At 42.0% G+C, this 15,332-nt stretch overlaps 1 protein-coding gene across 3 annotated transcripts in view; it reads left to right on the top strand.

The window, feature by feature from the left end:
* The first annotated feature begins 13,251 nt into the window (after window positions 1-13,251).
* Window positions 13,252-15,332, top strand: part of BTBD9 (BTB domain containing 9) — a 401,740-nt gene continuing 399,659 nt past the window's right edge. Inside the window, exon 1 of one of the 3 annotated variants that reach the window (XM_082347838.1) lies at window positions 13,252-13,455. The gene's annotated coding sequence lies outside the window, so the exon portion shown is untranslated. Of the gene's footprint in view, window positions 13,456-13,950; window positions 13,973-15,332 lie in introns of those variants that run through there. The other 2 variants (XM_082347837.1, XM_082347836.1) reach the window with 2 other exon arrangements.

Below are 15,332 nucleotides of genomic sequence, written 5' to 3'. Positions count from 1 at the left end.
AAGAAGAACGAAGTATTCAAGTTTGTAAAGTTCTATTCAATAGAGCAGAGGGTCTGCAAACTCACAGACAAGTCATGTTTTTTTTTTTTTAAAACAAAGTACACATTAGTTACCAATGTTAAGAGATGAATAGATTTCAAATCTGGCAAGCCCAGATGCTCGCACACCACCTGGCAACAATCTGCTGGCTGGGTGTGGAGCATTTGCCCACCCTTTAGGAATCTGAATGTCCTGTTGGCGGATGAAGATTTGCATGGAAAAATTTTCAAAGAAGAAATTATCAGTTGCTGACTCTCGCTAAGAAAAATCTGAATAAAGCTCCCATGAAATGTATGGCTTTTAGCAAAATGACTGCTCAGTAAATCTACCTGGAAGAATTCCTTGTAAAACATACCCTTAAGTAAAGAAATGAATCTGATTCTGAGTTACTGGATCTAAACCAGTTAAATTTCAGGACATGTACCAAAATAATTATTTTAGTTTTAGAACAGGTGATCTTCATCCATTTCTGACAAATGCTAAACCACAAAATCAACCGTACATTAAAGTTAATTATAATAAAATATCATCAGCATTAAGGAAGATTGACTTTCTTATCTCCAAAGCAAGATAGCATATGTTCAAATAATACAAAAGTGGTTTCACATTATTTAGTTTAAAAATAAGGAGGGCCACAACTTGCCTGTTTTATGATACTTGAAATACTTTCTGATCTGTCTGAACACCAATTCTATTGATCTGGACTTTCAAGGCCACAGAAGTCCTGGTTTTATAGGATTCTATATTGAACTCATGGAGCTCAGCCTGAAACAAGTTCTTGTCCACAGAGCCAAAGCCTGAGAAATCATGCAAAGCTGCAACCTTTCTTTTAAAAGCAAAGTTTACTTTTTCTAATTATAAAATAAATGTACAATATCAATAACTTAGAAAATAAAGAAGAATTTAGACTGTTTTCCCCCAGGTTTTTATTTTGAAATATTTCAAAATAAATTTTGACAGAATTTTATTTTGAAAAATTTCAAAATAAATTTCAACAGAATACAGATATGCAGGCCAAGGGTCCTTCCAGTTACTAATGCTGAGCCACAAATTTCTCAGAGCTTCTTGGCAGTCAGAGTGAAAGAAGAAAACAGCCAGTTATGTAATTCACATCACCTATAAGGAGAAAACATAGCAGTTACTCAAGATTAGCCAAGTGTTTCATGGCATCTGGCTGAGAGAGAAAAATTCTCTTATTAAAAAAATTTTTTTTTAAATTTTAAAATTTTAATTTATTTTTTAATTGGGGTATAGTTGCTTTACAGTGTTGTGTTAGTTTCTGCTGTACAACGAAGTGTACAGCTATATGTATACAACTATATGTATACATATATCCCCTCCCTCTTGGACCTCCCTCCCACCCACCCCCCCCAATCCCACCCATCTAGGTCACCACAGAGCACTGAGCTGATCTCCCTGTGCTATATAGCAGGTTCCCACTAGCTATCTATTTTACACATGATAGTGTATATATGTCGGTCTTAATCTCCCAATTGATCCCACCCCCCCTTCCCCCCATGAGAGAAAAATTCTCTTGTGTTCACTTCATAAAGAATACAAAGTGAGGGCTTCCCTGGTGGCACAGTGGTTGAGAATCTGCCTGCCAATGCAGGGGACACGGGTTCGAGCCCTGGTCTGGGAAGATCCCACATGCTGCGGAGCAACTAGGCCCATGAGCCACAATTACTGAGCCTGCAAGTTTGGAGCCTGTGCTCCGCAACAAGAGAGGCCACGACAGTGAGAGCCCGCGCACTGCGATGAAGAGTGGCCCCCGCTTGCCACAACTAGAGAAAGCCCTCGCACAGAAACGAAGACCCAACACAGCCAAAAATAAATAAATAAATTTATAAAAAAAAAAAAAAAGAATACAAAGTGATATCACACACAATAACCTTACAATTACTGCACTGGTGAGTTCTGTAAACTATGTCATCTAGAATCTCTCAATGTTAGCAGAGTGTGTATGGTATGAAGAAGGGCAGCAGCCTGGGGGTTAAGAGCATGGGCTCTAGAACCTAACTACTTGGGTTTGAATCCTGGTTCCATGACTACTAATTGTGTGACCTTCAGTAAATTACTTAACTTTTCTAGGCCTTAGTTTCCTGAATTATAAAGTACTGTGATTAATGATATTTCCTCTCTCAAAGGGGTATGAAGCTTAAATGAGTTAATGCCCAGAACATACTTAAAACAGTACCTGGCACATAGTAAGCATCATCATTATTTCAGTAAACGCTAAAATAAAGGTGTACACATGATGTAATAGTACAGAGGACGGGCACTTAAACCAAATAAGGGCTGGAGGGAAGGTTTCCTAAAGAGAGGATGCCTGGTTTACTACTTAACTGCTGTTAATGTGACCTTGGCCCAATTACTTAAACTTGGTATCCCCACCTGCTAAAACAGAGATATAATATCAGTTACTAATACAATGAACTGATGTTTGTGAAATTAAATGAGATAATATATGAGGATTAGATGAGCAAACGGAAGAGAGCATGGCATGTAAAACAAACGTTTCCACTTGGATCTGGTGGAAAAGTAAATAAACTACTCTTGCATTCAAATTTTACATGTGTCCATTTTTCCAATTAAAGAGTGTACTTAAGTTCACAAGTAGCTGTACATAAATATTCATTCAGATCACAACAAAGCTACCTAGAAGTAATATTAAACGATCAGTGGTGGATTAGCACAACTCTCCTGGTTTTTTTTATCACCATGGAAATGCCTTATGGTTACATCATTTTTGAGGCACATTGTGTCCACCTGGGAGAGTAGGTAAATATAACAGCTTGATTTCCATTTGGCAAAAATGACTACTCCCTCATCTGCATTACTTTATATATCCCTCATGTCACTTCATACAGAATTCTATTATAGTATGTAGAATACTGTGTTATAGTCACGGTTCATTCGATTTATACCTTGCTTTGTTTAAAAAAGAACTATGGCAATTAGTTACATCCTTATATGTTTATCTCCCTTCCAAAACTGTGAGTTTCTCAAGTAACTGTATCATATCCACATCCATAGTATCTGGACATAAGCTGGAACATAATATACTGATTCTCACTGTTTGGTGAAATGAGTAGGATTTGAAGTGTGCTGTTATAAGCAAATGAGTCTAATATAAAGTTAAGGGGGAGAGAGACCTTCAAGATGGCGGAGGAGTAAGACATGGAGATTACCTTCCTCTCCACAAATATATCAGAAATACATCTACATTTGGAACAACTCCTACAGAACACCTACTGAACGCTGGCAGAAGACCTCAGACTTCCCAAAAGGCAAGAAACTCCCCACGTACCTGGGTAGGGCAAAAGAAAAAAGAAAAAACAGAGACAAAAGAATAGGGACAGGACCTACACCTCTGGGAGGGAGCTGTGAAGGAGGAAAAGTTTCCACACACTAGGAAGCCCCTTCACTGGCGGACACGGGGGGTGGCAGGGGGGAAGCTTCGGAGCCACGGAGGAGAGTGCAGCAACAGGGGTGCAGAGGGCAAAGTGGAGAGATTCCCGCACAAAGGATCAGTGTCAACCAGCACTCACCAGCCCAAGAGGCTTGTCTGCTCACCCGCCGGGGCGGGCAGGGGCTGGGAGCTGAGGCTCGGGCTTCGGAGGTCGGATCCCAGGGAGAGGACTGGGGTTTGCTGTGTGAACACAGCCTGAAGGGGGCTAGTGCACCACACCTAGCCAGGAGGGAGTCCGGGAAAAAGTCTGGAACTGCCTAAGAGGCAAGAGACCATTGTTTCAGGGTGCATGAGGAGAGGGGATTCAGAGCACTGCCTAAACGAGCTCCAGAGATGGGCGCGAGCCATGGCTATCAGCGTGGACCCCAGAGACGGGCATGAAATGCTAAGGCGGCTGCTGCAGCCACCAATAAGCCTGTGTGCAAGCACAGGTCACTATCCACACTTCCCCTCCCAGGAGCCTGTGTAGCCCGCCACTGCCAGGGTCCCGTGATCCAGGGACAACTTCCCCGGGAGAACACACAGCGTGCCTCAGGCTGCTGCAACGTCACGCCGGCCTCTGCCATGGCAGGCTCACCCCACATTCCATACCTCTCCCTCCGCCCAGCCTGAGTGAGCCAGAGACCCCTAATCAGCTGCTACTTTAACCCCGTTCTGTCTGAGTAAAGAACAGACGCCCTCAGGCGACCTACACACAAAGGCGGGGCCAAATGCAAAGCTGAACCCCGGGAGCTGTGCAAAGAAAGAAGAGAAAGGGAAATCTCTCCCAGGAGCTTCAGGAGCAGTGGATTAAATCTCCACAATCAACATGAAGTGCCCTGCATCTCTGGAATACCTGAACCTATAACGAATCATCCCAAAATTGAGGCGGTGGACTTTAGGAGCAACTGTAGACTTGGGGTTCGCTTTCTGCATCTAATTTGTTTCTGGTTTTATGTTTGTCTTAGTTTAGTATTGAGAGTTTATTATCACTGGTAGATTTGTTTATTGATTTGATTGCTCTCTTCCTTTTTTTTTATATATATATAGACATATATATATATATATTTCCTTTTACTCTTTTTGTGAGTGTGTATGTGTATGCTTCGTTGTGTGATTTTGTCTGTATAGCTTTGCTTTTACCATTTGTCCTAGAGTTCTGTCTGTCCATTGTTTTTGGTTTGTTTGTTTGTTTTAGTATAGTTTATACCATTTGTTATCACTGGTGGATTTGTTTTTTGGTTTGGTTGCTCTCTTCTTTCTTTCTTTCTTCCTTTTTTTCAACTTTTTATTACTTTTAAATTTCTTTTAATTTTTAATAATTTTTTTAGTTTTTATTTTAATAACTTTATTTTTTTCTTTCTTTCTTTATTTTTTTTCTCCCTTTTCTTCTGAGCCATTTGGCTGACAGGTCTTCATGCTCTGGCCGAGTGTCAGGCCTGTGCCTCCGAGGTGGGAGAGCCAACTTCAGGACATTGGTCCACCAGAGACCTCCTGGCTCCACGTAATATCAAATGGCGAAAGCTCTCCAAGAGATCTCCATCTCAACGCTAAGACCCAACTCCACTCAATGACCAGCAAGCTACAGTGCTGGACACCCTATGCCAAACAACTAGCAAGACAGGAACACAAACCCACCCATGAGCAGAGAGGCTGCCTAAAATCATAATAAGGTCACAGACACCCCAAAACACACCACCAGACACAGTCCTGGCCACCAGAAAGACAAGATCCAGCCTCAACCAACAGAACACAGGCACCAGTCTGCTCCATCAGGAAGGCTACACAACCCACTAAACCAACCTTAGCCACTGGAGGCAGACACCAAAAACAACGGCAACTATGAACCTGCAGCCTGCGAAATGGAGACCCCAAATACACAGTAAGTTAAGCAAAATGAGAAGACAGAGAAACACACAGCAGATGAAGGAGCAACGTAAAAACCCACCAGACCAAACAAATGAAGAGGAAATAGGAAGTCTACCTGAAAAAGAAGTCAGAGTAATGATAGTAAAGATGATCCAAAATCTTGGAAATAGAATGGAGAAAATACAAGAAATGTTTAAAAAGGACCTAGAAGAACTAAAGAACAAACAAACAATGATGAACAACACAGTAAATGAAATTGAAAATTCTCTAGAAGGAATCAGTAGCAGAATAACTGAGGCAGAAAAACAGATAAATGACCTGGAAGATAAAATAGTGGAAATAACTACTGCAGAGCAGAATAAAGAAAAAAGAATGAAAAGAACTGAGGACAGTCTCAGAGACTTCTGGGACAACATTAAATGCACCAAAATTTGAATTATAGGGGTCCCAGGAGAAGAAGAGAAAAAGAAAGGGACTGAGAAAATATTTGAAGAGATTAGAGTTGAAAACTTCCCCAATATGGGAAAGGAAATAGTCAATCAAGTCCAGGAAGCCCAGAGAGTCCCATACAGGATAAATCCAAGGATAAACACACCAAGACACAAATTAATCAAACTATCAAAAATGAAATGCAAAGAAAAAATATTAAAAGCAGCAAGGGAAAAACAACAAATGACATACAAAGTAATCCCCATAAGGTTAACAGCTGATCTTTCAACAGAAACTCTGCAAGCCAGAAGGGAGTGGCAGGACATATTTAAAGTGATCAAAGGGAAAAACCTACAACCAAGATTTCTCTACCCAGCAAGGCTCTCATTAACACTCAACGGAGAAATTAAAACCTTTACAGACAAGCAAAAGCTAGGAGAATTCAGCACCACCAAACCAGCTTTACAACAAATGCTAAAGGAACTTCTCTAGGCAGGAAACACAAGAGAAGGAAAAGACCTATGATAAAAAACCCAAAACAATTAAGAAAATGGGAATAGGAACATACATATCGATAATTACCTTAAATGTAAATGAACTAAATGCTCCAACCAAAAGACACAGACTGGCTGAACGGATACAAAAACAAGACCCGTACATATGCTGTCTACAAGAGATCCACTTCAGACCTAGGGGTGTCTGAAAGTGAGGGGATGGAAAAAGATATTCCATGCAAGTGGAAATCAAAAGAAAGCTGGAGTAGCAATTCTTATATCAGACAAAATAGACTTTAAAATAAAGACTATTACAAGACACAAACAAGGACACTACATAATGATCAAGGGATCAACCCAAGAAGAAGATATAACAATTGTAAATATTTATGTACCCAATATAGGAGCACCTCAATACATAAGGCAAATGCTAACAGCCATAAAAGGGGAAATCGACAGTAACACAAGCATAGTAGGGCACTTTAACATCCCACTTTCACCAATGGACACATCATCCAAAACGAAAATAAATAAGGAAACACAAGCTTTAAATGATACATTAAACAAGATGGACTTAATTGCTATTTATAGGACATTCCATCCAAAAACAACAGAATACACTTTCTTCTCAAGTGCTCATGGAAAATTCTTGGGTCACAAATCAAGCATTGGTAAATTGAAGAAAATTGAAATCGTATCAAATATCTTTTCTGACTACAACGCTATGAAACTAGTTATCCATTACAGGAAAAAAGTCTGTAAAAAATACAAACACATGGAGGCTAAACAATACACTACTAAATAACCAAGAGATCACTGAAGAAATCAAAGGGAGAATTAAAAATACCTAGAAACAAATGACAGTGAAAACCCGACAACCCAAACCTATGGGATGCAGCAAAAGCAGTTCTAAGAGGGAAGTTTATAGCAATACAAGCCTACCTTAAGAAACAAAAAATATCTCAAATAAACAACCTAACCTTACACCTAAAGAAATTAGAGAAAGAAGAACAAAAAAACCCCAAAGTTAGCAGAAGGAAAGAAATCATAAAGCTCAGATCAGAAACAAATGCAAAAGAAATGAAGGAAACAATAACAAAGATCAATAAAACTAAAAGCTGGGTCTTTGAGAAGATAAACAAAATTGATAAACCATTAGCCAGACTCATCAAGAAAAAAAGGGAGAAGACCCAAATCAACAGAAATGAAAAAGGAGAGGTAACAACTGACACTGCAGAAATACAAAGGATCATGAGAGATTACTACAAGCAAGTATATGCCAATAGAATGGACAACCTGGAAGAAATGGACAAATTCTTAGAAAAGCACAACCTTCTGAGACTGAACCAGGAAGAAATAGAAAATATAAACAGACCAATCACAAGCACTGAAATTGAAACTGTGATTAAAAATGTTCCAACAAACAAAAGCCCTGGACCAGATGGCTTCACAGGCAAATTCTATCAAACATTTAGAGAAGAGCTAACACTTACCCTTCTCAAACTCTTCCAAAATATAGTACAGGGAGGAACACTCCCAAACTCATTCTACGAGGCCACCATCACCCTGATACCAAAACCAGACAAAGATGTCACAAAGAAAGAAAATTACAGGCCAATATCACTGATGAACATAGAGGCAAAAATCCTCAACAAAATAATAGCAAACAGAATCCAACAGCACATTAAAAGGATCATACACCATGATCAAGTGGAGTTTATCCCAGGAATGCAAGGATTCTTCAATATACACAAATCAATCAATGTGATAAAACATATTAATAAATTGAAGGAGAAAAAACATATGATCATCTCAATTGATGCAGAAAAAGCTTGTGACAAAATTCAACCCCCATTTATGACAACAACCCTCCAGAAAGTAGGCATAGAGGGAACTTTCCTCAATATAATAAAGGCCATGTATGACAAACCCACAGCCAACATCATTCTCAATGGTGACAAACTGAAACCATTTCCTCTAAGATCAGGAACAAGACAAGGTTGTCCACTCTCACCACTATTGTTCAGCATAGTTTTGGAAGTTTAAGCCACAGCAATCAGAGAAGAAAAAGAAATTAAACGAATCCAAATCAGAAAAGAAGATGTAAAGCTGTCATTGTTTGCAGATGATATGATACTATACATAGAGTATCCTAAAGACGCTACCAGAAAACTACTAGAGGTAATCAATGAATTTGGTAAAGTAGCAGGATACAAAATTAATGCAGCAGAAATCTCTTGCATTCCTATACATTAATGATGAAAAATGAGAAAGAGAAATTAAGGAAACACTCCCATTTACCATTGAAACAAAAAAATAAAATACCTAGGAATAAACCTACCTAAGGAGACAAAAGACCTGTATGCAGAAAACTATAAGACACTGATGAAAGAAATTAAAGATGGTACAAACATATGGAGAGATATACCATGTTCTTGGAATGGAAGAATGAACAGTGTGAAAATGACTCTACTACCCAAAGCAATCTACAGATTCAATGCAATCCCTATCAAACTATCAGTGGCATTTTTCACAGAACTAGAACACAAAATTTCACAATTTGTATGGAAACACAGAAGACCCCGAATAGCCATAGCAATCTTGAGAAAGAAAAACGGAGCTGGAGGAATCAGGCTTCTGGACTTCAGACTATACTACAAAGCTACAGTAATCAAGATAGTATGGTACTGGCACAAAAAGAGAAATATAGATCAATGGAACAGGATAGAAAGCCCAGAGATAAACCCACGCACATATGGTCACCTTATTTTTGATAAAGGAGGCAAGAATATACACTGGAGAAAAGACAGCCTCTTCAGTAAGTGGTGCTGGGAAAACTGGACAGCTACATGTAAAAGAATTAAATTAGAACACTCCTTAACACCATCCACAAAAATAAACTCAAAATGGATTAAAGACCTAAACGTAAGGCCAGAAACTATAAAACTCTTAGAGGAAAACACAGGCAGAACACTCTATGACATAAATCACAGCAAGATCCTTTTTGACCCACCTCCTAGAGAAATGGAAATAAAAACAAAAATTAACAAATGGGACCTAATGAAACTTCAAAGCTTTTGCACAGCAAGGGAAACCATAAACAAGATGAAAAGACAACCCTCAGAATGGGAGAAAATATTTGCAAATGAAACAATTGACAAAGGATTAATCTCCAAAATTAACAAGCAGCTCATGCAGCTCAATATTAATAAAACAAACAACCCAATCCAAAAATGGGCAGAAGGCCTAAACAAACATTTCTCCAAAGAAGATATACAGATTGCCAACATACACATGAAAGGATGGTCAACATCACTAATCATTAGAGAAATGCAAGTCAAAACTACAATGAGGTATCACCTCACAGCAGTCAGAATGACCATCATCAAAAAATCTACAAACAATAAATGCTGGAGAGGGTGTGGAGAAAAGGGAACCCTCTTGCACTGTTGGTGGGAATGTAAATTGATACAGCCACTACGGAGAACAGTATGGAGGTTCCTTAAAAAGCTAAAATTAGAACTACTGTACGACCCAGCAATCCCACTACTGGGCATATACCCTGAGAAAACCATAATTCAAAAAGAGTCATGTACCACAATGTTCATTGCAGCTCTATTTACCACAGCCAGGACCTGGAAGCAACCTAAGTGTCCATCGACAGATGAATGGATAAAGAAGATGTGGCACATATATACAATGGAATATTACTCAGCAATAAAAAGAAATGAAATTGAGTTATTTGTAGTGAGGTGGATGGACCTAGAGTCTGTCATACAGAGTGAAGTAAGTCAGAAAGAGAAAAACAAATACCGTATGCTAACACATAGATATGGAATCTATAGAAAAAAAAGGTTCTGATGAACCTAGGGGCAGGACAGGAATAAAGACGCAGATGTAGAGAATGGACTTGAGGACATGGGGAGGGGGAAGGGTAAGCTGGGATGACGTGAGAGAGTGGCATGGACATATATACACTACCAAATGTAAAACAGATAGCTAGTGGGAAGCAGCCGCATAGCACAGGGAGATCAGCTCAGTGCTTTGTGACCACCTAGAGGGGTGGGATAGGGAGGATGGGAGGGAGATGCAAGAGGGAGGGGATATGGGGATATCTGTATGTGTATGGCTGATTCACTTTGTTATACAGCAGAAACTAACACACCATTGTAAAGCAATTATACTTGAATAAAGATGTTAAAAAAAAATAAAGTTAAGGGGACTCTCTAGGAATTTATGTGAAAGTCAGTCAGTCTGATCCTCTCCTTCGTTAGATGAGAAACCAAAGCATGGAATAGTTAAGTGATTTGCCAAAGGTTACTTAGCTAGTTAATGGCCAGAACTAAGAGTAGAATCTCAAACTGCCATCAACTAGTCCATATGGCAATCCACTATACTGACCTGCCTTTCTGACCCAAGTAATTTCGTGTCTATCTCTACTACCTCACTAAAGTTGCTATTGTTGGTCACTAATCACTTTTGTGTTGCTAAATCCAGTCAGTGCTTTTCAGCCCTTGATATACTTGCCCTATTTGTGGTCTCTGACTCTGCTCAGACCATATTGCAATTCTTTCCCACCTTGGTTTCAGGGCATTACACTCATCTAGTTCTTTTATCTCTCTGGCCATTGTTCCTCAGACTTTGTGGGCTTCTATTCATCTGCCACTGCCTTTTAAACTCAGTACTTCCCGGGGATCTATCTTTGGTCCTCTGTATTGTTTCTTCTATATTTTCTGATTGATCTCATCCAAGCCTAGGACTTAAATTACCAATTATTGATATAAGTTAATGTCCTCTAAATCTATTTTAATTCAACTTCTCTCCTCATTCGCAGACTCGTGTAATTCGACTGTTTATTGGATATTTCCCTCTGGATGTGAAGGTTCCCTTCATCAAGTCACAGTCATCTTGCAGTAGTCTTTGAGGGAGCCTAATAAATTGCACCCTTTTTTCTAGATAAAACAGAATGCAGCAGGGGACCAACTATCCTCTTTGTTACTGAATGTATTCATTTTCTATTGCTGTTGTAACAAATTACCACAAAATTAGTGGCTTAAAACAACACAAATTTATTATCTTACAGTTCTGGAGGTCAGACATTCTAAAATCAAGGCATTGGCAGGGCTGCGTTCTCTCTTGGGGCTCTAGAGGAGAATCTGTTTCCTTGCCTTTTCCAGCTTCTAAAGGCTGCCTGCATTCCTTGGCTCCATCTTCAAAGCCAGCAGCACAGATTCTTAAAATCTTTCTCTCTGACCTCTGCTTCCACCATCATATCTCATTCTCTGACCCTCCTGCCTCCAATCCAGCCAGATAATCCAAGACAATCTCCCCACCTCAAGATCCTTAATTTAACACACCTGCAAAGTCCCTCTTGCCCTGTAAGGTAACATTCACAGGTTTTGGAGATTAGGACATGAAAATCTTTCAGGAGCCATAATTCTGTATACTACAAATGACAAAATTAGTATTGGATATTACCTGTGGACAGAGAGCTTCCTAATGCGAAACTCTGGTATTAAATAGGCTTACTAACTTTGTAGCCCTGGACCAGGCACCCTCAACCCCACCCCCAGGCCCTGCTCCTGGTGAATCAGAAAAGAACACAAAGATAGTTCCCTGATGGAAGCTTTCCTTTAAGAGGAAAGTGATGGGATGGGCTACATCTGTCCCGTTTCTCCTTTTAAATTCACCAATTAGGAAGTCACTGCTCTAGGGAGGAGTGAGCTGGGGGCAGGTGCAGTGAGAGGCTAAGATCATATTATATATATTGTATATTTTATTAACAGATGTCACTCTGTGTGGAAGGAAACATCATGAGTGGAGAATAAGTGTTTCCCCAACAAACATATCCATTTTTGAACACATCATCATTTCCCACAAATCCAATCATCCTCCTGGGACTATCACCAGCACTATCTAATACGCTGGATCAGAAACTTGTGGATAACCGAGACTCATTTTTATTCACATTTTGTTAAATGTTTCCACCACCTACCCCAGCACCCGTGCTAGAAACTTGGCGTACTCATTTATCCCTCACTCAGCGCTGTCAATTCTACCACATTAACAGCGCTCACATCTATCCCTTCCTCTACACTCCCACTGCCAAAGCTTTGGTTAAGGCTCTGATCTCTTCTTACCTGGGGTACAGCAATGGCCTCATAACTGATCTCCCTGCCTCAAGCTTTGTTCTTCCTGTTTATTTTCACTTCCATACCTTTACTCATGAAGCTTCCTTTGGCTGGGATTACGTCCTTTCCAGTCACTCTCTCCAAATCCCCACACCCCAGTGGACCTCCAGTTCGCCCAAGTGCCTAGCAGAATTGACTGTCCAACATCCAGGATCAGACTTGAACCTAGGTTTCCCTGACTCCAAAGTCCATGCTCTTAACTGCTCTTGCTCGACTGCCTTCTCTTATAATAAAGATATTTTAAAGTCTAGTGAGTTTTACACTTTAAAAAGCACCTTTGCATACATTATTTTCTTTTAGCGGTACAATTCTTCAACGTAGTAAAGATGGGTACTGTTATTCTTATTTATATAATGAGGAAACAGAGGAATTCAAGGCCCGGTCCATCACACGCTGCTGCTGAGTTAACGAGTGTCATTCAGCAGCCTTACACATTAACCGCGCACTCAGCCCCTTCTGGTCCCAGTCCCTGGAGAACCTTCCTGCACTTCGCAGAAGTAGCCGGTGGGGTTCCCGCGAGTCTGGACTAGGCCACTGCTGCCTCCACCACAGGCGCCCGGGCGATCACGGCGGGGAGCTTTCCATTTGCAGTGACGCGATCGGTGAGGCCATACAGTGACGTATAGTGACGTAACTTACCCGGAGCTAGGTGCCGGCAGGGCAGCCACACCCTGGGGCCCACTGCTCAGGAGGGCAGCGGGTCGGGCGGGTGAGGGAAAGCCGCAAAACCCGCGGGACCCGGCCTCGCGGCCCTAAACCCACGGTTCCCGCCTGCCCGCCGCTAATCGGTTGCTACGTGACGCCAGCGCGCAGAGGCGCGTGCGCGGCCACGGCGGTGTGCGTGACAGCGGACGCGCGCCGCGGCGGCGGCGAGGACGGCGGCGACGGCAGGGGCCAAGGGGGCGGTCGCTACGAGGCGGGTGCGGAGCGGGCGGAAGAGGCGTCTGTGCGGGCGGTGAGGTCGCAGAGGAGCATCGTGGGGGTGAGTAGCCGCGGCCTCGCCAGGGAGGTGGGGCCTGGCCGCACCTGCTGCGCGGGCCCGGGGCGCGGGGACGCGCGCCCCTACACGCTCCTCAGCTGCTTTCTCCGGGGGCGGGGAAGGAGTGGGGACGGGGGCTGACGAGGGTCAGTTCCTGGGCTCGGTCGCCGTGGGAAGCGGCAGCAGCTGGCCGGCGAAGAGTCTCTAGTTCTGGAATGTGTTGTAGGGAGGAGGTGTTTGGGGACCTCGGGGTGGCTCTGCCAGGCTCCCAGGCCGAGGACTCGGAATCCCGAGAAGCCAGGTTCCTAGAGCAGCCTCGCATCCTGCCTGAGACGAGCTGGCGCGAGACCGAGACCAGGCGGAACCGGGGACGCCGAGGTTGGGGTCCGGAAAGTTTGGCACTCCTGGGGCCCTCAGCGCCCCTGCCCTGGCTGGGCTCTGAGGCGGAGCTGGTTGTTATGGAGGGAGTTGTGAATCAGTGCCTGCGTGCGGCGTCAGACACACCCACGACCTGGAGAAGGTGATCTGTCAGTGTACAGAGGGTGCGGCCCACCTGTTGCCTAGTGTTTCCAACTTCGTGTGTGTGCGCACGTGCTTAATGCACGCCCCAAACTTTGTCGGCCCTACGCATTTTATCACGTTGTTGCTACAGGTTTTGAGGCCACAGGGCGGCTAGCCATCCTCAGTTCTTCCTCATAGACTCACATCAGCTGTTTTGTTTCCCTAAACCATGTTGTGCTTCTGTCGTTATTAGGGCCGAGGAAGTGTGGAGGCACCGGTTTTTCTTTTTCTTAAAAGTAGCACAGGCTTGCTATTTACTAAGCAGAAAATACAGATTCTGTTCAGCGTGTGAGCTGGAAAATGTCGATGGTCTGACAAGCCTGATTGGGTGCAGCTGATCGTTAGCCCAGTGCTTTCTTCTCAGTGCGCTGGACTCCCTCGTGGGTAGATGTGTGGCTGCAGTAGTGACCATGCTCGGGAGAAAGGAGTATTGGAGGTAGGAAGGAAGTCAGTCTTTTCTGACCGTTGATGAAGGCAGTGCCTAGAAACGGTAGAAAGACAGGCTATACTGAAATTTAATCATGATTTGTGCAAGAAAATTGAAGAAAATAACTTGTAACTTCTCATTCGGATCTAAAATTCTGTGATTCAGTTTCATAACTGAGGATCTGTAAAGTATGTTGTTTGAGGTTCTTACGTCTCGGAACCAGTGATAACCTTGCTCTGTAGCTCTTAGGGTACTCGGAATTCAGTATCTCTTGCGCTCTAGACTATAATAGCTTTTAGGACAGGGATCACGTTTGTTTTTCAGGGCCATATCTCCAGTACCTACAAAAGTGCCTGCCACAGAGTAGGCACGCAGTAGATATTTATTATATGTGACACCGTGGATAAGTCATAACACGCAGTTAGCTCAGTCCTTCAAGTAGTTAATACATGTGCCCCCTCTGCCTAGTATTATGCTGCATGTGGGAGGAGGACTGTGGGATTACAAATGACATAAAAGACCTGGCTTTTTTCTTTTAAGGGCAAACAGTCTAGCTAGGAAAATAAAGCATATTATATAAAATAATTATGAAACCAAATGAGGTAGTATGTAAACAGGTGTTATGTGAAGTGCTATACTTTAAGTGCAGTAGAAATTTAGAAAAGATAAGACTTGTGGGCTGAATTAGTGAACTCTTTGGAAGAGGTAAGATTTCATCTCATCTGTGAAAGAAGTGTAAAACTTCTGTTAGAGAAGAGATAAGTCATATGTTGAGAAAAATAGTGTGAATTTGGTCATTGGGGGATATATTGCGGCAACTTACATGTCCCATGAGAGGGGAAAGTTGGAGAGATAAGGTTTAGTAGGTTGGGGAGGGAAAGTGTTAAGACTA

Source organism: Balaenoptera borealis, assembly GCF_965194805.1.
Source record: "Balaenoptera borealis genome assembly, chromosome: 12".
Lineage (NCBI taxonomy): Eukaryota > Metazoa > Chordata > Mammalia > Artiodactyla > Balaenopteridae > Balaenoptera > Balaenoptera borealis.
This window is presented reverse-complemented; position numbering and strand designations above follow the sequence as displayed.